At 39.3% G+C, this 25,520-nt stretch overlaps 1 long non-coding RNA gene across 1 annotated transcript in view; it reads left to right on the top strand.

Annotated features, from left to right (window-relative positions):
* Positions 1–15,839, top strand: part of LOC140895314 (uncharacterized) — a 57,423-nt gene extending 41,584 nt beyond the window's left edge. Inside the window, exons 3-4 of the long non-coding RNA XR_012154166.1 lie at positions 11,402–11,477; positions 13,889–15,839. This is a non-coding gene — a long non-coding RNA (uncharacterized lncRNA). The remainder of the gene's footprint in view (positions 1–11,401; positions 11,478–13,888) is intronic.
* Positions 15,840–25,520: the final 9,681 nt, after the last annotated feature.

Here is a 25,520-nt window from a genome sequence, read left to right as displayed (position 1 = left end):
AAATCAAGTCACCAACCAGTAGGCCAAACAGCTCTTTTGTGGGTTTTAATAAGATTTAACTATTAAGTTGTGTTGATTATACTGCCCTCAAATAAGCAGAATTACCTGTTCTTAAAATCAGGGCAAATCTGATTTTATACACTGTGGAAAAGCTCGGTTATTTTTTTCTATCTTTGGGAGATAACTGCTGCTAATTCCTGAGACTTGCAGATCCCAAGTTCTAGTTCACTACATCTGGTTAATAAAAATTCTCCTTCTGACAAAGTGCTAAGATGATGTCATATCCTTATACTGCTGACAATACTCCTCTGACTAAATGTGCACCAGGCTTATACACTAAGACTGCATTTTTAATCCAAAATGATGTTGGATTTTATCCAACACTGTTACTGTATTTGATCTAACAGGTTTGCAGGGACTGTTTGTACATACACCAACCCTCTAGTCTGAAGTAATCTCAGCATATTTTTCCCAACAGAAAAGAACACAGACTCATGGGTTTTACTTGTATGTGATAACACAGAGCATTGCAGTAATACAGGCTAACTGAGTTTTAGCTCTCCATCATGCAGAAGACATTTGTGTTTTCATGGATCTTTTCTCATTTAAGTGCAAATCATTTTTAAGAGACTCTGAAATTCTGTAAAATTGGTGGACTTGCATACGCTAGGAGACACTGTCAGTTTGTGAGAAGAAAAGGAGTACTTGTGGCACCTTAGAGACTAACAGATTTGTTCGGCTCCAAGGTGCCACAAGTACTCCTTTTCTTTTCGCGAATACAGACTAACATGGCTGCTGCTCTGAAACCTGTCAGTTTGTGGTGTTCTCTGATGTGAGAGGTGGAGTCAGTAAAAATGAGGAGCAGATTCTCACCTGGTGTAAATCTATTGACTTCAATTAAGCTGCACCCATTTACACCAGCAGAAGTTCTGGCCCAGAAGAATTATTTGAAAATAGATCAACAGCCTTAATGGAGTCATGTTTCACAAAGGACGCAATTCCATTTAATATTTCAAATTCCCTGATTCTGGTTACGCCTAAGAAGTACAGGCTAAAGCAGGTGTGTGGGTGACAGTAAGTTCACCCTCCTGTGTTACTGGCTAGACGGTCATTGATTAGGGGCTTGTTTCCTGAAATGGAATATTTACTGTTTGGGTTGGATTTTGCCAACAGAACAAAGTCTCTATATAAATTCTCATCTATTACATGGGTAGTATTTTTATAATCCGAAAACAGTCTTGCTAAAGTTGTGGAAATTCTGCATTTTGGAAGATTCCTTGTTAAGCACATAGTCAGAGAGCCTTTGACTACAGACCTTCTGTTCATCCTACATTTGGAACACTTTTTCCCTGCCATTTTCCCCGGGGATTGAATCCCTGACCAGATGGCCACTGGGACAGGATTGGAAGACACTTCTCTTCTAGATTGTCCTTCATTAACTTCAAGCATATCCTAGAGCAGGGGTTCTCAAACTTTTTCTTCCTGAGGCCCCCCCAACATACTGTAAAAATGCCACAACAACTGGTTTTCTGCATATAAAAGGCAGGGCCGGTGTTAGGGCGTAGCAAGTAGGGCAGTTGCCTGAGGCCCCATGCCACAGGGGCCCCCGCAAAGCTATGTTGCTCAGACTTCAGCCCCAGGTGGTGAGGCACAGAGTCCCAGGCTTCAGCCCCATACCAGGGGGCTTCAGCTTTCTGCCCTAGGCCCCAGGAAGTCTAATGTCAGCCCTGCTTGTCAGACCCCCTGAAACATGCTCAGGGTCCCCAGGCGGCCCCAGACCCCTGGTTGAGAACCACTGTCCTACAGCATAGGTCAGAGGGTGGAATGGCACTCTAATCATTATACACCAGCATGAGAACCTGGTTAGGAATACAGAATTTTGGGATTCAATGTAATGGTCCTCACTCAGGTTCTGGTTAGGGAGCATGGCCTAGTGGTCATGGCTACAACCCCTGACTGCCAAGGGGGTATGGGGAGTGAAGCCCAGACCCTCCCACTCGACCAGGCTCTGCCCCAGGGCCCTTTGTTCTACCAGTAGTCTGGCAACTAAGCCTGTCCTCCCAGGGCCTCTCACCCTCCTCCCCATAAGGTCAGCTTAGTCCAAGGCTTTCCCCTAGTGGGGAAATCAAAACCAAAATAAGTAGGAGCGGGTTACCAATGTCCAAGGTCCCTCTCTGGTTGTCTCCAAGGTGGTCCCTCTCTGGTTGTCTCCATAATATTTTATCTTGTGTATTTTTATCTACATAAAACATCTTTAATGTTATGGCCAATGTTGCTTGCTCTATTCCTATTTATTGAGCTTAAACATGATTAAAGAGCATTACAAAGCACAACAAGGCTGACACAAATACATTATAGAGAAATAATTATTAAAAGTATGTCACAGCAAGATGACACATCTCATTGGGATCAAGGGGCTCTGAGATTGGTGAGTACAGCCATGAGTGGTAGGGTTCACATCTTTGCTGCTGCTATTGTTTTACTGAAGACAGTTTTCTCTGAAGCTGGGTTGCCAGGAAAACAGTGCATTAAATACCCAGCAAAGGGCTGGCACAATACAAATAATTAATAACAATAAAGAGTTTGCCATGTGAAGGCTATCGTGGCACAGGGAAAATAGACTCTGTGGAAAAGAGCAAAAATTGTAGAAAGGCCTAAAATTACAGAATCCAAAATTTCCAGGCACCAGTGATTTTCTAAGAAAGACAATTCTATTTTGAGTTGAAAGCTGAATAATTTATCTATTGGTTCCATGCCTTATACTGAAAAATCCATCAGGATATTTCCATTTCTTCACTGAGGCACTAGTGAACATTTCATTTCTTCATTAAGGCACTAGTGAAGATTCAATTCACTAGATTGAATCATTTTATATTGTAGGATTATAATCAACATTTTGTTCTTAAAAAGTAAAATTATAGCTTCCTCTCTATCATATAAAAAAAGAAACTCAAGATGAGAGCTGTTATTTTTTCTTTGTGGGAAGCTTGCAAAATGTGGCAAGTCAAGGAAATTATTCAAAATGATAATATAAAATCAGTGGGAAACCTAATCACATCATTAAATGTCCCCACCAGAAATCTCAGAATCATATGAAAATTAAATTGGTTTACTATAATCTGTAATATTTACTGTAGTATGCAGTCTCCTGGTTTTCAGTATTAAATCCTAAAACACAATAATAAACCATTCATCATCTCTTTTAAGCTCTAGCTCCTACACCGTTTTTATCAGTCATGACAAGGATTGAGGTATTTTACCTTGGTTTCTACAAGCTATCATGCCACGTTTGTTTGTAATGCCCCCTCATGTCTTTTATTTTTTATCTCTACCCAGGGCTAAAAAATCCCAAATACACATTGACAGCACAAACCACCTAATAATCTAAAGGTCAAGCTTTCTCCATAACCTGCTTCTTTCACACCAATTGTCCATTGCAAAGTATTAGCAAATGCCATAATAGCTAATATCATACTAGTCTGTTCTTCCCTGGGGCTTGAAGCATTGAGGGCTGAAGACAACATACAGAAAAATAGAGGCAGTTTTCTTTTTTGGAGATGAAAACATTCTAATAAAGAAATGTGCCAAGAATATACAAATAGAAACTGCTGAGATTTGAAGTAAACAGTTTGTATTTAAAAAATTGCCCCTCTCTAGGAATGTTTAGGAAGTTTTCTGCAGATATATGAAGAAAAAACATAAGAACGGCCATACTGGGTAAGACCAATGGTCCATCTAGCCCAGTATCCTGTCTTCTGCTAGTGGCCAGTGTCAGATGCTTCAGAAGGAGTGAACAGAATAGGATAATTTATTCAGTGAGAGATCCTGCTGTCATCCAGTCCCAGCTTCTAGCAGTCAGAGGTTTAGAGACCCAGAGCATTGGGTTGTGCCCTGACCATCTTGGCCAATAGTCATCAATGGACCTATCCTTCATGAACTTATCTAATTCTTTTTTAAACCCAGTTATACTTTTGGCTTTCACAACATCCCCTGGCAATGAGTTTCACAGATTGACTGCCCGTTGTGTGAAGAAGTACTTCCCTATGTTTTGTTTTAAACCTGTTGCTTATTAATTTCATTGGATCACCTCTTTTTCTAGTGTTATGTGTAGGGGTAAATAACACTTCCTTATTCACTTTCTCCAAGCCATTCAGGATTTTTTAGACCTCTATTGTATCCCCCCCACCCCTTTGTCATCTTTTTTCCAAGATGAACACTCCGAGTCTTTTTAAGCTCTCCTCATATAGAAGCTGTTCCATACCCCTAAACATTTGCTTCCCTTCTCTGTACCTTGTCCAATTCTAATATATCTTTTTTGACATGGAAAGACCAGAACTGCACATAGCATTCCAGGTGTGGGTGTAGCATGGATTTATATAGTGGCATTATGATGTTTTTTGCCTTATTATGTTTCCTTTTCCTAATGGTTCCTAACATTCTGATCGCTTTTTGGACTGCTGCTGCCCACTGAGCAGATGTTTTCAGAGAACTATCCATGATGACCCCAACATCTCTTTCTTGAGTGGTAACACCTAATTTTGACTGCATCATTTTGTAAGTAGAGTTGAGATTATGTTTTCCAATATGCATTACTTTGCATTTATCATCATTGAATTTTATGTGCCATTTTCTTGTCCAGTTCCCCAGTTTCATGAGATCCCTTTGTAATTATTTATCCCTACCCTTTGTTTCCTATCTTTTCACCAAGTACTGATCCATCAGAGGACCTTACCTCTTATCCCATGATTGCTTACCTCACTTACCTCACTTATGGTGAGGGATCTTGTCAAAGGATTTCTGAAAGTCCAAGTACACTGTATCCACTAGATCACCCTCGTCCATATGTTTGTTGACACCGTCAAAGAATTCTATTATTGTTGAGCCATGATTTCCCTTTACGAAAGCCCATGTTGAGTCTTTCCCAACATATTGTGTTTCTCTATGTGCCTGATAATTCTGTTCTTTACTATAGTATCAACCAATTTGCCTGGTGACTCATCCACTTTAAATTATTCATAGAGAAGAATCACATTTTTATTTAAGGTTTCAGAGTAACAGCCGTGTTAGTCTGTATTCGCAAAAAGAAAAGGAGTACTTGTGGCACCTTAGAGACTAACCAATTTATTAGAGCATAAGCTTTCGTGAGCTGCAGCTCACTTCATCAGATGCATATCGTGGAAACTGCAGCAGACTTTATATATACACAGAATATGAACCAATACCTCCTCCCACCCCACTGTCCTGCTGGTAATAGCTTGTCTAAAGTGATCATCAGGTGGGCCATTTCCAGCACAAATCCAGGTTTTCTCACCCTCCACCCCCCCACACAAATTCACTCTCCTGCTGGTGATAGCCCATCCAAAGTGACAACTCTTAACACAAGGAGAGTGAATTTGTGTGGGGGGGTGGAGGGTGAGAAAACCTGGATTTGTGCTGGAAATGGCCCACCTGATGATCACTTTAGACAAGCTATTACCAGCAGGACAGTGGGGTGGGAGGAGGTATTGGTTCATATTCTGTGTATATATAAAGTCTGCTGCAGTTTCCACGATATGCATCTGATGAAGTGAGCTGCAGCTCACGAAAGCTTATGCTCTAATAAATTGGTTAGTCTCTAAGGTGCCACAAGTACTCCTTTTATTTTTATTTAAGTGAATCTCTTTATTTTTGCCTTTATTTCTTAAAAATGTACATTTAACATTTCCATAGGCCATCCTGGCACCAATGACAGAGTTTCAAGTTCAGCAAAAAACCATGCCAGCAAAGTTTAGCATCAGGTATACATTGCACTGTTCTTCATCAAGGGGCTGATATTCAGCAACAGTGCCATCATTCTTAATAGATTCATAGATGCCAAAAGCACGAAGGAGCCATTGTAATCATCTAGTCTGACCTCCTTATAATACAGACCATAGAACTTCCCCAAAATAGTTCCTAGAGCATATCATTTAGAAAAAAAAATCTACTCTTGATTTAAAAGTTGCCAGTGATAGAGAATCCACCACAACCCTTGGTAAATTGTTCCAGCAGTTAATTACACTCCCTGTTAAAAATTTACCCCTTGTTTCCAATCTGAATTTGGCTAGCTTCAACTTCCAGCCATTGGATCTTTTTATACATTTCTCTTCTAGGCTGAAGAGCACATTACCAGATATTGGTTCCCCATGTAGGTACTTATAGACTGTTAAGTGAGGTCAGAAGACAGTTGTGAAGGACTTAAAGGAGAGAAGGGGGTCAGAAGATCATGAGAGCAGAGGGAATAGCATGTGACCAGGTCTGATAAAAGGAAGAGAGAAAATCGGAGGTGGAAGCCCTATGGAATCCCTGAAAAGAAAATGGAATGGGGAAATAAGGGAAAGAGACAGTCTCTCAAGCAAAGAAAAAGGAATTGTTCAATGCAAGTGTTTTTAGTTTCTCTGTTTTTTGTGACAGCTCCAGAATATCTGATTGTATAAATGAAATATGAGCAAAATGTAGCAGTACAAATTAAAAAGCATTGATTTTTGAAAAAATAAATATTTGTTCTAGTGAAAATCTATTGTAATTACTTAAAGTATCCTATTTCAAAGAAAATTAATTAATCTAAGAATACACAGACTAGTTGCAGCGGCAGAACAATTACAGTGCTCTTCAGTATGAAATGATAGATCTCTTGCTATGTGATGCCCTTGAATTTTGTCCTTTACACTTCGTTCATAAAGAAGCAATATATGGATATATGGGGGGGTCTCCCCATTATTTTTCACAGCTAAATCTCACCCCTTTCTAGTGCCTAGTAGGACACAACTTTCACCATCAAAGCTAGTTCAAAATGTAGCATGTCATCCCCAATTTTATACAAAGATATTCAGATTATTACATTTTTGTGAAGAACCATTTGAATCACCAGTTGCCATTCCATGCTTAGAGATGCCTAAAGGTGGTAGTCTTGATAAGATTTATAAATAAGGATCAAAGCAGTATCAATTCAAAGCTTATTATTATTATTAATTATTAATATCTTTCACAACCCAGCTGAATAAAATTTGCTGTTTGACAAAAGGTGCATCCTAAATCAAGCAGGAATAATAATGCATGATTAAATGTGATTCTTTCAAAGAACTGTGTAAAAGAAACATGAAATATCTGAGTACTAATTATGGTATGTGGTAATAAATGCTAAAAATGAGGTAATTCCAGCTTGCCCATAAATAATGTAAATGATTTACAACTCCTAAGAATGTAAAGATTATGAATGACAATATGTTAACAGCACTTCATAGCTGCCTTTCTTTCCTTCTTTAAACAAGCAGTCATCTTGCATACAGACTGATTATAGTCAGTCTTTTTTTATGCATCTCAAATTCTGCTCTGTTTCATATTATCTCATAGACTTTAAGATCCGAAGGAACCATTGTGATCGTCTAGGCTGACCTTCTGCACATTGCAGGCCACAGAACCTCACTCATCCACTCCTGTAATAGACCCTTTTCTATTGGCCCCTTTCTATTGGCCGCCCCAGGCACCTGCTTCCTTCGCTGGTGCCTAGAACCGACCCTGCACACCCCTCTGCAGGATCCTTCCTGAGATTAGGTCTTCCCAGAGGCTCCAAAGTGGATCCAGGAGGGCTTTCCCTCACCCCCAGCAAACCCCAGACTTCTAATACCTTAGACCCCTCCTTAGATTCTTGGAACTCTTGGGGGCATCTGCTAATTGTTTTAATTCTCTCATGTTTTCACCCTCTCATATCAGTTCAAGATCTGTGGTGGAAAAGGGGGTGGAGGAGAGAGAGAGATGTAAGGTGGGAAGAAAGGGCCCTGCTTCAGAGAGGACAGCTGAATCAGGAACAATTGGTAAGTAGGAAAAGATAAAGGAGAAGGAAGGAAGGAGAAAAGGAAGAAAAAAATTAGCATGGAACTAATAGGATGGGTGCCAAACTTTGCCTCACTCATTTTGCTTTTATGTTATATCCATTTCCCCCAGCCTATTTAGATGGCAAGCTCTGCAGGGCAGGGATCTGCTGTTCGTCTAAAATGGTGGGGTTCCTTCCTAGCGTAGTTCTTGGCACCATATAAATAATAAATCATCATCATCAAGCAGCTAAACCTTCCCAGCCCTTTGGGGGCAGTCCCTCTACAGTCTTTGTCAGAGTTATTTCACTTGTCACTGCACAGTCAGACTGGCAGTAGCAAGCAGATTAGATTTCTCTCTTCAGATTAATCTTCCACAGTGACCAGTGGGATGCTAGGTGAACGCTAATGTGGTGAGAGGAAATGTAATGCTGTAAGAGCCCCACTGTTTTCCAAACTACCCACAGCAGAAGAGACATTTCCCTGAAGATAAGCTGTGAACATGTTTCACTTATGAAAGTGTAAGTGGCCTATGGGACTTTTTAGAAGTGTGTTAAAGTTTAAAAAACTAGAGTTGCTTTGGCTCCAGGAAACGTTCAGCAGATTACGGAGTCCTGTTTGCCATCCCCCAAACTCTGAAATTCTCCTTTAATTTAATGGATGTCATGTTGTCCTCCAGCACTCTCATTTTTTCATTCTTGGGCCTAACCTTACCAATAAAACTGTCTGTGATTCTCAACTAAACATTCATTTAACAAATCACAAAGCCAACAGACCTTGACTACCTTCAGAGTAAGGCAAATAAATATAATGAGGCACTCATGATTTCCTGGTTTTGTAGTCAAGAGGCATCCAATTCAATAAGAGTCCATTTAATCACACTAAAATGCAAGTGCCCCCAGGAGTCACATGGCACCTGAAAGCATGAACACTATTCTGTATAGCCTCAATGACTTTTGAGAATCAGTTTATATCAGACTTTTTTCTTCTTTTCCATATTTAGGTTCATCTTTTTATTATTCTACTGATGATCCCAGATCTCTCAAAAAACAAATGTTCTAACTTCTCAGAGCCTGATTAGGCTCTGAGATGATTAGGACCCATTTCTGCAACTTTACCCTGATTTGACGGGACTATTAACAAAATATGAGAATGTAGAGACCTTATCCACACTGAACAACATTTACTCATGAGAGTGGTTTCATAGAAGATTATTGGGCTATTTGTGAAATGAAGTGCTATTCAATATTAAGAGTATCAGAATCAGGCCCTTATAGTTTATTGGCAAACTCCGCACTCCAGATGCTATACTTTCCCCTCTCTTTCTCACTCACCCAATTCAATTCCATCCTAATATTGTGGCTTGAACTGTTCATCGCTTTTATGGGACTATTCACTGAAGTGCAGCACTAGCCACATAATTTAAAATTAACCAGATTGAAACAATGACTGGAATATGAAGTGTGACTCTTTTGTGGTGTTCATAAGTAATGTGCTTTAATTCTCTGGTAATAAAGCGAAATGAGTAGAAGTATGTAAATTTACTGAAAATCCATTTGTAGTTACCTATGCAACATGCTCTCTCTCTCTTTTTTTTTTTTTTTTTTTTTTGTTCAATTTGGAAATGGGCCCAAGCTGCAAAATTCAGATCCTGACCTGAATTTTTCCAAAGGAAGGAGACAGTCTTGTTTGAGATTTACTTTGGGCCCATCCAATTCTTTTCAGAACCACTTTCATATGTTCAGAATTCTTGTAAGCAAATAAACAAACTGAAGGGACTTCTATAGCATTAGGACCAGAACCAGCCAAAATTAGCCTCTATACCTGTCTGTTGGAATTTTTCCCACAAGACGGTTACACAACTGCCCCACTACATGTGACAAAGTCCTTGGGGATGATGAGGGATTTCACTGAGCTACTCATACTTGATAATATAATGTGGAAGCAAGCTCTTCATTAAGGGCCTGATTCTGTCTTTATTCACACAGAGAAGTGCTATTCCAAGCCTGATTGTGATCCCTTACTCTTATTGATGAGGTCAAGAGGTCCCAATGAAAGTAAAAGGGCTACCATCTGGCCTAGCTTGAGCAGTTCCATTTATTTCAATGGGACTAGTTGCAAAGTACAGTACTCCTCAGCATGAGTAAGGGTGGCAGAACCTGGCCTAAAGTGAGTATCAGTGAGCCAGGGGAGAAATTTAAAAGGCCTATGACCAAAGGGGTCTTGAGCTCTTCTGTCCCATGTATCAGCAAGAAAAGAAAAGGACCAAGAAGCTCAAAGATTGAGAATCATCCCCTCTACTTCTCCGCCCCCCCAAAATTTGAGGGGGACATGAAGCCTCCTTACTTTGAAGCTCTTTAGCAGTTTAGGGAGGGGGAAGGAAATGAAGATTTCTCTTTATCACTCTAAAGTAATTTTTATCAATTGTCTATCAGAGACAGAGAGCTTATCTACACTTAAAATGCTACAGTTGTACCACTGTAGTACTTCAGCATAGACACGACCAATCCAACAGGAGGGATTCTCCCATCGGTATAATTTGAAGGTTCTAAGACACAGGAGTAATGGCATGTTGAAGTGGGAAATTCTACACCTCTCTCAGCTGTGGACCTGGACTTTGTTTGTCCTGAACTAGACTTTCACGTCCAGCCAAATTTTATTCTAAATAAGTCAACCTCCTATTGGTTCCATAGCCTTCTGAAACTTGCCCTGCAAAGAAAGCTATAGATACTCTGGGCTATATCAGACCCTATTTATTTGATCTCACTAATAACAGCCATCAAATTAAAAAGTTATTTTGTTAACATTTTAAACTTCATGGCCTTAATATGCTTGGTAGCAATTTACTGTAATTGTATAGTCATTGTAAGTAAATAAATGTTAATGTATAAATAACAGAATATTTATTGAAGTTTAACAGCTACATCAATAACACACACAGTAATAAATCATACACATAAACACGCATTTGACCGCTATCTAATTGTTTAAAGTCAGAACATAGTTTTAATTAATTTGTATGTTATTAATATAATTCCCTCTACAGGATGGAATTAAAAAAATGTTAATCTTTGGGTCATAGGCCCTAACCAGCTAGGATCTAAAAGATATTTTCCTTTAGCTTATGGGCTAAGTGTCTGTGATTTGGGGGGTTGGAGAATATGAGCTCTTCATTGTTTCCACTGGCAGCATTCCCCTTTAAGTGACACATAGACTCTGTATCATCCCTTTGCACCAGAGTGAATTCCACCCAGTAAAAGGTCCAAGTGTCTGACTGTAAAGCAGAGACAATTGTGACACTGGACCACACAATTGTTCCAATATTGTATTCAATTTAAATGCCAATACACATTTTACAATGTATTTGAGGTTTGCAGATATAAACCCTGAAATGTTTTTTAAACTCAGGAAATCTCTTTGATAATGGGCTTGAGATTCTAATTGATATTACAGATAGTGAATATTGAACTTATTAAAATAAATCCAAAACCCTTATGAAGCAAGTACATTAAAACATAATCACTTTGTTAAAGCCACCATGTTCACCTCACCTGATGTTTTTATTCCTATAGTTTTATTTTTATGATAATTAACAAGATGATGATGTACCTGTCAGAAAACAGCACTAATTAAAGTATAAGAAACAAGGTAAGTGGTAAATGGAGCCCAGAGAAAGGGCAATTAACAGTAATTTGGGGAAGGTGGGGAGACCTTCTAAACTGTGCAGTTGCTTTTGTATTTTTCATCAGTGACATTGTCATTGTCATCATTAATCTGTCTCCTTACATTACTGGTACTTTATTGCAGTTAACAATCCATTTCCTATGCACCCTCATTCTAAATCTCTGTCTTTTTTTATTAAAGGAGTATTAAGTTAGCAAAAGCAGTAATGGTTGTATTGTCACTCTATGAGCCTTCCATACTACTACCCTATTCTCCCTCTTCATTTTAGCAGTAACTAGCTCTAGCAATTACTGTTACCTTTCTCCATGAGACAGGTAGAGAGTGTATTTATTTGTCCACACACAAATATAAAGGGAAGGGTAAACCCCTTTGAAATCCCTCCTGGCCAGGGGAAAGCTCCTCTCACCTGTAAAGGGTTAAGAAGCTAAAGGTAACCTCGCTGACACCTGACCAAAATGACCAATGAGGAGACAAGATACTTTTAAAAGCTGGGAGGAGGGAGAGAAACAAAGGGTCTGTGTCTGTCTATATGCTGGTTTCTGCCAGGGATAGACCAGGAATGGAGTCTTAGAACTTTTAGTAAGTAATCTAGCTAGGAATGTGTTAGATTATGATTTCTTTAAATGGCTGAGAAAAGAATTGTGCTGAATAGAATAACTATTTCTGTCTGTGTATCTTTTTTGTAACTTAAGGTTTTGCCTAGAGGGGTTCTCTATGTTTTTGAATCTAATTACCCTGCAAGATATCTACCATCCTGATTTTACAGGGGGGATTTCTTCATTTCTATTTACTTCTATTTTTATTAAAAGTCTTCTTGTAAGAAACTGAATGCTTTTTCATTGTTCTCCGATCCAAGGGTTTGGGTCTGTGGTCACCTATGCAAATTGGTGAGGCTTTTTATCCAACATTTCCCAGGAAAGGGGGGGTGCAAGTGTTGGGAGGATTGTTCATTGCTCTTAAGATCCAAGGGTCTGGGTCTGTAGTCACCTAGGCAAATTGGTGAGGCTTTTTACCAAACCTTGTCCAGGAAGTGGGGTGCAAGGTTTTGGGAAGTATTTTGGGGGGAAGGACGCGTCCAAACAGCTCTTCCCCAGTAACCAGTATTAGTTTGGTGGTGATAGCGGCCAGTCCAAGGACAACGGGTGTAATATTTTGTACCTTGGGGAAGTTTTGACCTAAGCTGGTAAAGATAAGCTTAGGAGGTTTTTCATGCAGGTCCCTACATCTGTACCCTAGAGTTAAGAGTGGGGGAGGAACCTTGACACCTTTCTCCATGAGACAGGTAGAGAGTGTATTTATTTGTCCACACACTACGCATATAATTTTATCTCCATTAGAATTGGGTAGTTAGGAAGAAATTTCTTTTATGGTGATTACAAGAGGCCTATTATACTCCCAATGATGAGATTTCCCATTGACTTCAATGGGAGCAGCTTTGGGCCCTAAATATGTACATAGAGTCATAGAATCCTAGAATATCAGGGTTGGAAGGGACCTCAGCAGGTCATCTAGTCCAACCCCCTGCTCAAAAGCAGGACCAATCCCCAGCTAAATCATACATGAGGATTGAGAGCCTTGTGCTTTGTATGTAAGTATGCATAACTGCAGTAGCTTTTCTTGTACTGCAGTGACAATTTTCAGATGCTGGCACCTACAACGTATCTGCAAAATGTGCACAACCACCTATTTAAATGACACAAAAAATTGCATGGGCATATTATCTGATTTTCATGCACAAAGGTTCACAGAATGACAATACAACCAGTATCATTTTTGCTCACTTATACTAGTTTAATAGCGACAGATGTAGAGTGAGGTGGTTTATTTATGTTATATAAATAAATAAACATGCTAACCAGATAAAATACCAGGAGTTGTTTTTCTACAAAGAGAATGATAAACATTACCCGGGGAGAGGGAAAAAAAAATCTCCAAAATGGACTAGAAAAACATTTTCAAACAAAGAAATGAGCTAAGATACTTCAAAATAATCCAATATGCCTATTTCAAATCTGCTTAGTGGTACTGACATTCTAAATCACCAATAGAGTGACATATAAGATCTCTAATAACTGCCTGTGTCACTCTGGCCATCAATATCGTTGTGAAATGTACGTACAGCTACTTTGCAAGGAGTTTGTGGGGGAGGGGTGCCCATGCATTCATACACACACACACACAGAGTATGTTCTTAAAGTCTATCTAGGGACTGATGACAAGACTTCTTCACACTAATGGCAAAGGTGGTGGTGAGGTGCTTCCCAACCCCGGGTACCACTGGGGAGTGTCACAACATCAGGGTTGTGGAAGCAAAAAGGAAGCAGGAAAAAAAAGTGATAAAACCATCTTAATTTGTTAAATTCTCTTTATCCTAGGAAAAGAGACAGCATGCTTGGCTCTTGTCAGAATGATCTAATTTTGTGTCCCTGGTTTTCCATCACCACTCCATTGAGGATGCAATGAATTGAAGGTGTAAATGAAAATATTCACTTCTAACTGAACCGAGGAAATTAAGTAGTTAAATGTCTAAATGTTGGAATTTGCTCCCACAATAAAAAATGAAATATCTCCCCTACCAAAATAAGATACTTGGCTGCACATGCTTCTTCCCCTGGGGCAAAGACAAAAGAACAAGCATGTGACAGATGTTAGTCATATTGGTTAATGCATTACTGGAAGGTAATAAGATTCTACAGTGATGAGCTTAGTTTAAGAACTTCTAAAGAATAGAAACATTTTGCACCCACAATTCACTATAGGCACAAACTGATGGACTATACTGAGGCTTTTAAAAATTGGCCCAGTGTATCTTCCACACTACTGATTATACTGATGTGGGAAAATTACTATAACTATCTGCCTTTTTCTTCTCATTGCTGAATCATAAAAAACAAACAAACAAACCCCACTTTATCATTTTATCATTAAAAAATGTAACTACCTTCAGGATGAATGCAAAACTTTGATGAAGCAACACTGGCATTACAAAAACTGTGCTGGCAGAAATAAGTGAAAAGGCCTACTAATACTTGTGCTCACAAAAGTTATGTTTTCTCTGGTAACAATTAATCTTGCCAGTGTTATCCATAACGGAAAGGTATATGGAGCCAATTTTATTCAGTCCTGACTCACCATAAATACATTATATTTTCCATACAGCACTGCAAATGACATTAGGTACTGCTAAGCAAACTGGAACATATTTCTAGTTTACTCCACTAACAGTGATAATCTTTGACTACATTTCAAAACAAAAGGATTTTGACTAGTGAGATATTTTTAACACAGGCTGGAATTTTTCTCCCAGTGTCAGCTGTAGCACCTACTAAAAAAGAAAAAGGGAATTCAGGATTTATGCCTGGTACATTCTCCTGGAGGGGAGGTAATCATCTGAACATTTATCCATAACAAAAAAACTGACTACCTTATCAGTTTCTTTGAGACTGCCAACTGTGATACATCATTTCACATTGCTACTCTGAGCCAAGTCATCCATCAAGGTTTTTAAAGCTTAGCTCACCACCTGTGGATGGAGAGAAGTAATTGAGAAAATAAAGTCGAAATTATGCTTGGTCATCATGTTAAGGGCAAAAATGTAACCTTTGAAGAGGATCTGAGAGGTGACAGCATTCACCATTCATTTAAAGCAGTTTTGGTAATAAAGGCACATTTTACCCACCTGGATACTTCCCTAGAAACAATACAGTTGCAAACATTGCCACTCATTACAAACAATTCACACTGAATTTGGCCACTTTAGTAATTTGTCCAACCCCAACCCCAATTCATGAAATGATTTAAGGCCTCACTTTTTAGCATATCTGTTTTTCACCAACTATATATGTATGGGGCCCTATCCCTTATTCTTTACTCAGGCAAAACTATTAATAGCAATGGGATTTTACTCTGAATAAGCCAGGATTCCTTATAGCCTAGTAATGCTTTGTATTGCATACTGTATGGTAATATATACCATATATAACCAAGGCTGATAAAGGCTTTTCCAGTCTGTACCAGTCCATGTTCTACTCCATTTCTCTTTTTAGATTGATAGTTTCCATTCTGTTTTTCTTCTTCATCTCTGTCTCCCATATCTGCCTGTATTTTGATTGCTGAAATTCTAATTATGGATTAATTGTTCAGATAACTGTTACCCTGAGGGGGTTGGAAATAAAACAGGAAGTGCTTTCCATATGCTTGATTGCTCTTGTGAATGTAACAACAATGTATTCCCAGCAACTACAAATGTTCTCTTTCGGTTACCTTTCCACCCCCTACATAGTATATTTGCACAAATTCTGATTGCAAGATATTTTTGTCCTGAGATGTACTGTAGTTAGTGTAAATATTAAAGTTTGGAGAAAAAGATGAAGACAGCATGGTGTTTGACACAGTATTTATAGAATAGCAGTTTTCCCCCAAAGATATCTGTGTAAAAGAGTCACAAATATTCCTCTGTTTTGCTTCTTGATTAAGGGATGTGAAGATAGCTAAGTCTCCATTTATCACAGTAGTAATTTTGTTCAATCCTCTGACACAAATGAAAGATGACCCTGGCATTTACTTGGAAGACAAATCTCTCTGATTTGATGGTCCACCTACAAATTTGTGTTCATGGTATGTAATAATACGGTTGGTGAAGGAGTAACTGATCATGGAACATTTTTAACAACTAAAAAGGTAAAACATCCCAGTTCCATCAATATCAAGCACCATAGTTTTCAATATATGTGTGGTATAAAAGAAAAAGAAAACTAGATTTAGTTGAGCATATATATCATAACTAGTAGTTTATTCCACAAATTTTGCTTTCTTTTCTTTTATGAATTGTTTATGAAAAACTTGGAGACTTCTGGAATGTAGATTCCTAGATACTAAGGTCAGAAGGGACCATTATAATCATCTAGTCTGATCTCCTGCACAACGCAGGCCACAGAATCTCACCCACCCACTCCTGCAAAAAAACCTCTCACCTATGTCTGAGCTATTGAAGTCCTCAAATCGTGGTTTAAAGACTTCAAGGAGCAGAGAATCCTCCAGCAAGTGACCCGTGCCCCATGCTACAGAGGAAGGCGAAAAACCTCCAGGGCCTCTTCCAATCTGACCTGGAGGAAAATTTCTTCCCGACCCCAAATATGGTGATCAGCTAAACCCTGAGCATATGGGCAAGATTCACCAGCCAGATACTACAGAAAATTCTTTCCTGGGTAACTCAGATCCTACCCCATTTGTTATTTGAAATTATTCACACATTGCTAGTAAATAATTATTGGTCTTTAGATCATTTGCAAACAGATGTTACGTATATATATATATATATATATATATATATATATATACACACACACACATATACATACACATACATACACACACACAATTTGTGTTGTATTGGTTAGTTATACCAGTCATGTAATATTGCTTCTATTCCCCAATTTTATCACTAACTGAATTAATCAATACAACATGAACTATGAATTTAGCAATTGCAACTACAATTCTAAATTCACTTTCAGCTAATATGCAAGCATTTGAGCTTAAAATTCACTTTTGGTGAGAATTAATATTAGTAAAAGTTGAGCACGCAAATATCTGTGGAAAGTGAACATGCAACAGTCATCATTATGACTGAATTAAAATCCATTTTCAGATTCAAATGAATATTTGCATCATTTTGTCTGCTATTCCGTAACTTCTATACCAAGGCATCATATGTTTGTAGGATAATTATCACCTACGTTCTATTCTGCAGCTATTTTTTTTTCAGATTATTTGTAGAGCTACGTAAAGAGGAGATGGGAAACAGAACATCTATAATTTATAATTATACATGTGAGCTGTTGTTGACTAAACTTTCTGGGATACTGTCCAGGCTTCCATGTGGTCAAGAAGAGTAGGTTAATTCTGAGCAGGTATATTCTTAAGTTAATTTATTCCTGTTTGGGAGTCAAATGAGCAAACACAAACTGACGATACTACCTCCTAGATTAAATATCTGTGAATGAAATACACACTTGAATCAGAGTTTTGTTGGCAAAACCATCAGCAATGTTTAAAATGCACAGATGCAGCTCCACTGTTAGAACTTCTGGTACAACACAGCTCTGGGTTCAAGTTCCCAAACCCAAAACAATGATTCACTCTCCTCTCCCAAAACAACGCAGATCTCATTCAGCCCATCTGATCCATCCTATTGATGTCAATGGGTGGGTAAGGGCTGAACCATCAATCTTTTCATTCCCAGTGCTGTTTTGTGCGACTGTACTTATTAACCCAACTGAAATACAGTGGACAATTTTGTCTATGGTAAATCAATTGGGAATAATTTAACCCAATCCAGCATGATTCCAAAACCACTGGGGTCACTTATCCTAGGCCAAAGGAAGCCCATTTGGAATCCCAAACAAACCCTATTGGACTAATTACCTGTGAGCAGTTCTTACTTATCTGTTCCAAAAATATCTAAATTCTCAACTACTGACCACTGAGAAGGTCCCCTTTAACAATTTTGATATGTAATCATTTTGCTAGTAGTTTCATCCAAAGCATTTATTTCAATGCTATTATAATGTATTTAAAGACAAATTTGAAAATTTACTTCTAAATAAGTAAATGTAACACCCCTAATCCACCCGATTGCTTCCTTTAATGCCAATCTCCTTATGGGTTTTGATGGACAGGCCTCAGTTCTTCTTGATCCCGCCTCCCACTCAGCAGGCTGTAACTTCTTTATTTTCTTCCCATATGAAAGTATTGGGCGGTGCCTCCATCCCCTTTGCTCCTTCCTGGCAGGGTCACCACGGCAGCTGGGTAAGAAAATTCTAACCACAGGGTAACCGCCACTTACTTGTCAGATAGTTGAAGACTCCCAAGAAATAACAAACACATACAACGTATTCAGCACAGTAATTATACTAAACAGGAGATAAATATAATATAGCAGGGTAAAACACTATTCTCAGGCTCCCCACTCTGATAATACTCGTGAATTCACCCAGTCACGTGTCCTGATATAGCAAATTTTAAAAATTAATATCCTATTGGTATGCATACTTTGTAGGGGCCTTTGATGACCTGTGACCACGATATCACAAGTGGGATAAGGTGGCAAGTCCCCCCACAGGTTCAATAGGTAATAAAATCCCCAAACCTTTACCCCCTGGCTTGAGGACACAGTTCAGGGAGTAGGGGGTCTCCCAGACAATTTCCATGACTAGCTAACAGATGGTGACTCACAACTCTGCAATGGATCCTCAGGTTCAGAGAGGATACTGGACTCCTCATTCACTGCAGAAAGGCTGATGACCGCTATTGGCAGTTGTCCTCTTCATACAGGGATCAGGCTGCTTCTGGCCCCTAGATTTCTCCTGTCCACAAAGGGGTGCAGGGCTCAAGGTGCAGGTTACAAAACTATACTAAAAATCCTAAATTTAGTCTCCTACCCTAGTGATCAGACACACTCACAGCAGGCAGGCAGCCCTGACCAACACCCAGAGCAGAGCTTGCCATGTGGTGACTGATTTCACCTAGAGAACTGGAGGGCTAACTCAGCTTGACTTGGGGAAGGGGAAGTTTTCCCAACAGAGCTCTCTACGATGGGAGTCACCTTGAAGAGACAAAGGAGCCAAGCTGAGGGATCTTTCTTCCAGGTCCCCAGAGACTGGTTCTCAAGGGGAACCCTGCATGCAGGCCTGGGACTCACCAGCTCCCCATACAGCCAGTCCTGCCCTTTCCTTGACTGGCTCCAGACTACTCCAAAATGGCTCTTCCCCCACTCCCCAGGGCTCCCCCAGGAGGGCATCTCACTTTTGATTGGTCAGGCTAGCCCTTCTTCCCATCGGAAAGTGAATAAGGGAATGTTATTTACTCCTTCACATAACACAAGGAACAGGGGTCATCCAATTACATTAATAAGCAGCAGGTTTAAAACAAACAAAAGGAAGTACTTCTGCACACAACGTACAGTCAACTAGGGGAACTCTTTGCCAGGGGATGTTGTGAAGGCCAAAACTATAATAGGGTTAAAAAAAGTACTAGAAAAGTTCATGGAGGATAGGTCCATCAATGGCTATTAGTCAGGATGGGCAGGGATGCAACAACATGCTCTAAATGTCCTATCCTCTGTTTGCCAAAAGCGAGGAGTGGATGACAGGGGATTTCGCTTGATAACTGCCCTGTTCTGTTCATTCCTTCTGAAGCACCTGACACTGGCCACTGTCAGAAGACAGGATACTGGGTTAGATGGACTATTGGTCTGACCCAGTATGGCCATTCTCATGTTTTTATGTCCTAATCATTTGACTCTGCCCCCTCCTCGGAGCAGGCATGCCTGCAGTCCTCCCACAAGCCAAATAGCGGCTCTCCTCTCTCCCACTGGGTTGCCTAACACACTGAGTTTGCCCTTGGCTCCTCCTCCCTACCAGGGACAGTGTGCCTCTCCCTGATTTACCCACACACAGAGCCCCAGGGATCCAGGTAAGTTCCTTGGGTGTTACATAAAAATGAATTTAACCTAACATGTGAAGATAGAGCAAAATCCAGACCCTGCCATGCAGACCAACACTAGATGGGAAAGACCTTCCGGTTGCTACCATATGGAAGGTCTCAGAACCACCCTGCTAGCTCATGGCCGGCTTGAAAAAGGCTGGGGTAGAGGCATAGAAGTGCATCACACCTTACACTAAAAGGGAACAGGATGCACCATTCCCTCATAAGCATTTGTTTCGCCCTTCAGAATACAGGAAATATACAAGACTGTCGGGGACTTGATAAACTATGTGATACGAGTAACCATAAAGAAATTTCAAACTGATTAATACCACACTGCAGAAGACTACTTTTCCCCTATTAAAGACTCTGCTTGATTGCAAACATGACAGGTCCTATTTACATCACACTTCAATTTTACTGCAATTTAGGTGTGAAACTGTAAACAGAACAGCACCACAGAAGACAAATGCGAAGTTAAATGCAACATACTGTTCTTGTTTCTGAGGATCACTAAATAATACAAGACATAAAATCAAACACAATGCTGAAAATGGACAGGAGGCAATGAGATTCTCACAAGCTTTTTCTCTGTAATGTGTTCACCTGGTATTTTGAAAAAATCATTTTGGCCCTGTTTAACTGGTATTTTTAAAAAGACACATTGTAATCTAATGTCCCTTTAAGATGAAATCATATGTTTCTGCCATAGCCTACTGGGTTTTAGGAAGTACACACACTACCAAATTCAGAAGTTAAACTAAATAAATCTAGGAAAAGTTTAAAGTTAGTATAATTTACACCTCCTTCCAGTCTCATCCCCCTCAACATATACAATATGTTACTCCAACTTAGACTGTATGGTCAATTAGACTCCCTTAGATCTATACCAATTTATCAACATGCAGCTTATGCTCAGCCCTCACCCCTTTCCACATCTCCTCTGACTTTGGTTCAGAGTCTAAAGATGGCAGCCTGTGTCAAGGTTCCTGTGTCAAGGTTCCTCCCCCACTCTGAACTCTAGGGTACAGATGTGGGGACCTGCATGAAAAAACTCCTAAGCTTATCTTTACCAGCTTAGGTCAAAACTTCCCCAAGGTACAAAATATTACACCCGTTGTCCTTGGACTGGCCGCTACCACCACCAAACTAATACTGGTTACTGGGGAAGAGCTGTTTGGACGCATCCTTCCCCCCAAAATACTTCCCAAAACCTTGCACCCCACTTCCTGGACAAGGTTTGGTAAAAAGCCTCACCAATTTGCCTAGGTGACTACAGACTCAGACCCTTGGATCTTAAGAACAATGAATAATCCTCCCAACACTTGCACCCCCCCTTTCCTGGGAAATGTTGGATAAAAAGCCTCACCAATTTGCATAGGTGACCACAGACCCAAACCTTGGATCTGAGAACAATGAAAAAGCATTCAGTTTCTTACAAGAAGACTTTTAATAAAAAATAGAAGTAAATAGAAATAAAGAAATCCCCCCTGTAAAATCAGGATGGTAGATATCTTGCAGGGTAATTAGATTCAAAAACATAGAGAACCCCTCTAGGCAAAACCTTAAGTTACAAAAAAGATACACAGACAGAAATAGTTATTCTATTCAGCACAATTCTTTTCTCAGCCACTTAAAGAAGTCATAATCTAACACATACCTAGCTAGATTACTTACTAAAAGTTCTAAGACTCCATTCCTGGTCTATCCCCTGCAGAAAACCAGCATATAGACAGACATACAGACCCTTTGTTTCTCTCCCTCCTCTCAGCTTTTGAAAGTATCTTGTCTCCTCATTGGTCATTTTGGTCAGGTGCCAGCGAGGTTACCTTTAGCTTCTTAACCCTTTACAGGTGAGAGGAGCTTTCCCCTGGCCAGGAGGGATTTCGAAGGGGTTTACCCTTCCCTTTATATTTATGACACACCTATATTAAGCTTTTTGTCTGCTGGAAACCCAAAGGCTCTATGAAGTATGAAAACACACTAAGATGGCTTGACACTGAGGGTAATTATCTTTGAATGCCTCAACTTGGAGGAGTGCAAATAAGATAGTCCAAGGAAACCAGTAAATCTGCAACTAAACTACCTGCATGTGTCTGTGTTATCTAGGCATATGTATTCATCACAACTCTAAGGAAAAAAAATCTACAAAAATTTTAATGTAAAGCTTCTACTAGCAGAACTTTTGTAGATCATGAGGTTTTTAAAACTATGTGAGTAACTTCTGAGTATTTCATCCTCACAGCTTTACAAAGGAATACATTCTAAACTTCTCCCGGACTGTGGCTCAGGATGCTAAATACCAGGATGATAAATACCTGGATGATAAATACCAGGAAAACCTGGAGAAAAGTTTCTAACATTCCTCTAGTCATTCACTTGTTTGACTACCTTCTTTTTGGGGCTGGGGAGAGTGCTCATTATGAATACTGCATGTTCACTGTCTTCTTCACATTGTGTGAGAGCAACTTTCTTTGTACTGTTAAATGTTAAAATGTCCAACATTTTTTCATCACAGGGAGCTCAGACATTCATACTGAACATCTGGTTTTGCATTACATACAAGCTGACAAGTTGTCATATTCAATATTTTTAACTGTTCTTTTCCTTTCTCGACATAGGCAATCACTCACTAGGCCTCCTATTATCATATCTGACTAGGTGAAAAGGGTAACAGTCAAGAGAATCATATGTCATGCATGATCTCCCTTTAAAGGACCATTCTGCTGAAGGAATCATGTGGCAAGACCAAAGAAATGGAGGATTCAGTTGTACAACCCTTACTCATATTGGTGGGAAATTTGCCCTGTTTAGAGTTCCATGTAGAAAGCTTAATAGAGGAAGCAATTTGAAGTGCACAAGTTTTATTGGTCCTACAAATCCATGAACAATGCTAAGTATTCTTCAGTGTTATCTCCTGACATTATCTATTAACATATATAGACATACAGACATCTGATTTATAAAGCATTTCTCTTCCTTTTGAGGAAATAGAATTTAAATTAACTATATAGTCTTTGAAATGGGTACGTAACTTTATGGCTCCTCCACTTCATGTGATTTTATTTTCAGTTCCTTCCACCTCTTCTCATTTGCCCCCAGGAAATTTCTGTGCTGCTAAGATTTTCTGTCATTACCTTTGTCAGCTCCTGGGGGGACTCCTTTCACAGTCTGCATGTGAGCAGACATCTCTCTTCTATACAGAAGAACTCCTCTAACAGGCCTGGCAAAAAGCCTATGCACAATTAAATTCAAATTAAGCTCCATTTTCAGGGTTTAAAGGGAACTTTAGTGGTAGGTAGGCGTCCTGGGCTAGCTTCATTGTGGCAAATTTTGCCCACGGTTGAGCTCTTACCACTCTTACGCATGAAAGTAGTCCCATCAAAATTAGTTACTCACCAATATGAGTAAGACTTGCACAATCAAGCCCTGAGTGCTCCAGTGGTAAGGAAGCAGGGTCAAGTACGAAGAGATAATATGCTACAAATTGATTGATTTTCAGAAGCAGATTCTCCTTTTAACTGTACATGTGATCTCCTGTTAGACATGTTGATGTGTTCATGGTTTGGAAAAGATAAACAAACATTTATATTAAGTAACCTACATTATGCGAGTCTAGAAAATCTGTGCTTAATTTCTAAAATAAGGACAATTGGCAGTGATTTGTTGTGAAACAATGTAATATTACAAATCATAGTATTATGAAGGGCTGCTTATAACTGATACTTTATATCCTGTCTTGAATCTCTGCTCCTGCATGGCCAGTAACAAATCCTCACTGCTCTTAAGAAAGTTTTCATTCCCTATGTGACTAACGCAAAAACTTGACCCTGGATAAGTTCAAAAGTGTAGGGTAGGAACAAAGAATACCTGTGACAATGAATGTTATCTGATTGACTTCCTGGTTCGGAATATCTTTTTACAAAGTGGATCTGGATAAATAGATATATTCAGAAAATCCAACCACAGTTCGTGCAGTAATGGTTGGGAATGCAGCAGTTTCCACTCTGATGGTCTGTGCAGAGCAGCTTCCAGCCTTTTAAAGTTTGTTGAAGTATTGGATTGGCAAGCAGAGATAATGCAAGACCACTTCCAAATGATGGTATAGTCAAAGCATGAGAGGGCAATTACTTCTCCAGCACTTCTGCAGAAAAAGCTGAACTAGCTATTAGTGAAGTGCTTTCTACTTCTCAAACAACTGAGATCGTACAATACCCCAAACTGAATACCATGTCTGACTACAAGTAAAAAGTTCTCATCATCGACAACTAACATTTTTAACCTTCAGATGGGAATCATAACTGGGCAACAGGCTGAGTGCTTTGAGGGGGGAAAATAAATTCAGAGTGGGCATATTCAGTGCCTCTGTTTTCTTTTCTCTCAGAGTTTGGGATTTCTAGTTTCTAAAACAGTAACTAAAATAATATTTTAAGAGAGACTGATTTTTGGATACTGCTTATAGTGGATTATGGACTATATACTTTTTATTACTATTTTTTATTTATACAGCACCAGTAAACTTGTGTGACACTTTAAGACATAAGCACATTTTCAAATTAATACAATTTAAGAGAATTTTAGTTTTCTTCTGTGCTAGAGGGAGTTTACAATCTACAGTAAATTATAGTAAATTACAATAACAGCAAGCAGTTCTGTGTTACTGGGAAGACTAGTGAATCTGAGTATTTGACTGGCTGGCATGATTGTTTTCTCAATATTATTCTGGATTTGACAATATCCTCTCTAACAGTACTGTATAATGTATCTTCTCTAACAAACTGTATCACGAGAGGCCTAAATCAGAATAGTCTACTTCAAGAACTCTACCTAACTCACAGGGATATTGACATTCGTTTTCTGTAAAGCACCGTGAAGGAAAACAATAGATATGTATAAGTGTATTATGAATTTTTCTTGTAAAATGAGTGTCCTGAAATTAATCAGTTGGGACCAGATCCTGCTAAGGTCCCTTTGAGCTGCTGCAGCAACCCCTGATAAAGAGGACATGTCTGAGCTGTCTGGAAGAGGGGCAGTCCAAGGCACAATGGCAGGCCGGAGGGACAGAGCTGGAGCATGATGTGCTTTCTCTGTTGATCCCCAGCCAGCTGAATGGTTTGATGAGGATCATTCTCATCAGTGCAAGTTAGAATAACCCTTTGGTTGCTCTAGCTTGTGCTTGGAGCAGATTCACCCTGTTGGCTGGCCCAGAACAAGGGAGGGATTAAGATGGTTTAGAGTCACCTTTAGTCTCCCATCTCAAGCTGGACCATTGAAATTCTAATTGAATGTCTATTTCTGTCAGAATACACAGTAGTTGAACAGTAACATTTGAAATACTTTTAGCTATAAGAGCCTAAAATGGGAAACACTGAGATGTTGACATCATGGCAAAGTTTTCTTTTTTAAAGTTTGACAATTTCTATACTTGGCATCAAGAATAATTGAATGTTAAAGAAATGGAAACACCACAAAATCTCTATCCATGTGTGGATTTAGAATTTGCAAGATGCACTCTATCAG

The sequence above is a fragment of the Lepidochelys kempii genome, chromosome 11, assembly GCF_965140265.1.
Source record: "Lepidochelys kempii isolate rLepKem1 chromosome 11, rLepKem1.hap2, whole genome shotgun sequence".
NCBI classification, from domain to species: Eukaryota; Metazoa; Chordata; order Testudines; family Cheloniidae; genus Lepidochelys; species Lepidochelys kempii.
This window is presented reverse-complemented; position numbering and strand designations above follow the sequence as displayed.